This window comes from Eurypyga helias, unplaced genomic scaffold (genome assembly GCF_000690775.1).
Source record: "Eurypyga helias isolate BGI_N326 unplaced genomic scaffold, ASM69077v1 scaffold20653, whole genome shotgun sequence".
Lineage (NCBI taxonomy): Eukaryota > Metazoa > Chordata > Aves > Eurypygiformes > Eurypygidae > Eurypyga > Eurypyga helias.
Window position 1 is genome coordinate 3,252 of NW_010240787.1, and position 1,830 is coordinate 5,081.

Below are 1,830 nucleotides of genomic sequence, written 5' to 3' on the forward strand. Positions count from 1 at the left end.
GGATGGTCTGCATGGGCAGGCGGCGCATGAGGCTCATGGCCGGCTGGCTGTAGATAGTCCCGCAGTAGGTGTTGGAGGCAGCCCCCATGGTGGAGCACTTGGAGTTGAAGGTGAAACTGGAGCTCCGCTGTCGCAAGGCGGCCGGGGGGAGCTGCTGCGAAGGGCTCATGGTGTAGCCATCCTGCAGGTCCTCCAGCATGCTCTCCCCGAGGCTCTCGTTCAGGCTGATAGTGCCAGTCAGGTCGGTCAGCCGGGGCAGCTCCACAGAGCAGCGGGCGTTGAGGGAAGGAGACATGGTGCTGGAGGGGCTGGGGTACATCAGCGGAGAGGAGGGGGTACCGTCATCCTCCTCCAGCTCATCCGGCTCATGGTTGGACATGATGGGCGAGAGGCGCCCGCTCAGCGTGCTGGCCGTGGAGTTGGCCCTCGTCCTGAAGTCCGCCCAGGCGTCATACTCGTCACTGGCGTGGGATGCGGGGCTCTCTGACCACTTGGCTTGCTGGGAGGATGGGCTGTCCTCCCCATGCTCCTGTGCCACCTGCAGCTGCTTCTTCTTGCTGGCCTTCCCCTTGATCCGCAGGAATTTGCTGTTGTTGTCCATCGAGACCGCCCGCCGACGGGGTGTCTTCCCAGTTTTGCCGCCCTCAGGGTTCAGCATCCACCAGGAGCTCTTGCCAGTGCCCTCGTTCTGCACGCGGATGAAGCGGGTGTGCAGGGAGAGGTTGTGCCGGATGGAGTTCTGCAGAGACAGCAAGGACAGAGGGGATGGTCAGCAGCAGCTCCAGCACCCTGGGCAGGAGGAGGATGACTACAGGGCTGGGGGGGAGCATGGGGCATCATGAGGGACCTGGGCTCCATCCCAAGACACTGCTGGAGGGGTCAGAGCTCAGAGGGCTCAGGTGGCAGGTCCCTCCCACAGCACTGCGGAGCATCTCACTGCTGGGAGCCCATGGGTCATGGTAAAGGCTGCATCGATCAGCTCTCTATCGTTAGCATAATTACTGTCATGGCAGTGGAGTCTTTAGCATGTGCCCCAGGGACCTGCACCAGCCATGCACCACACAGGGCCAGGTCCCCAGGCACTCTCTTCCCTGGCAGGTGCCTGGGGAGGGGCAGGGTGAGAGGAGGCAACGAAAACGGGAGCAGGGTCGGGACCAAGCACAAGTCCTGGTCCTCTCCATCCCTCCAGCCCTGGCCACCCATGTGCCAAGTGGAGGCCACTGGGATGCTCCCAGCATAGCCTTGACCACATGAACCTCTGCAGAGGTCCCAGTCCACTCTCCCCACTGCCAGGCACCCCACCAGCTCCACAGGCAAAAGGACCCCCTTTTCCACACACCACCAGGCACCAACCCTCTGGAGCTGGCTCCAAACCACTCTCCCTGCCCAGCATCGATTTGTAGTGACCTCCCCTCCTCCCTCATCACCAGGGAGGCAGAAGCACGAGTTGCTCAGTGTGTGTGGGCACCACCACAGCCCAAAGCAACATGTCAGCACCACATAAGCAAGATCTTGTCCCCAAAATGCCTGTCACGTCCTGCAGCCGGACCAGGGACCTGGGAAGAGAGGGTCTGGTTTTTCCCTGTTTGTGTACTGAGAGCAATACTCCTGTCCTCTTGTTTCAGCCTGCTGCTGCAGGTCTCAGCAGCTCACTGGCCTGAGCAGGGATGCACTTGCAGAAGGCAGGAGGAAGCTGGGACGTTGCACCGGGGGCTACGTCCCCATGCAAGCATGCCCAGCTGCCATGGCCCTGAGGGGCAAGAGTCTGGGGTGACCCTGGGGAGATGCCTTCAAAGCTCCGACTCAGGGAGGAGAGGAGGTGAGGATATC

General features: G+C 61.8%; 1 pseudogene; it reads right to left on the reverse strand.

Moving 5' to 3' along the window:
* Window positions 1-739, reverse strand: part of LOC104507325 — a 1,399-nt pseudogene extending 660 nt beyond the window's left edge.
* Between the last annotated feature and the right edge of the window lie 1,091 nt (window positions 740-1,830).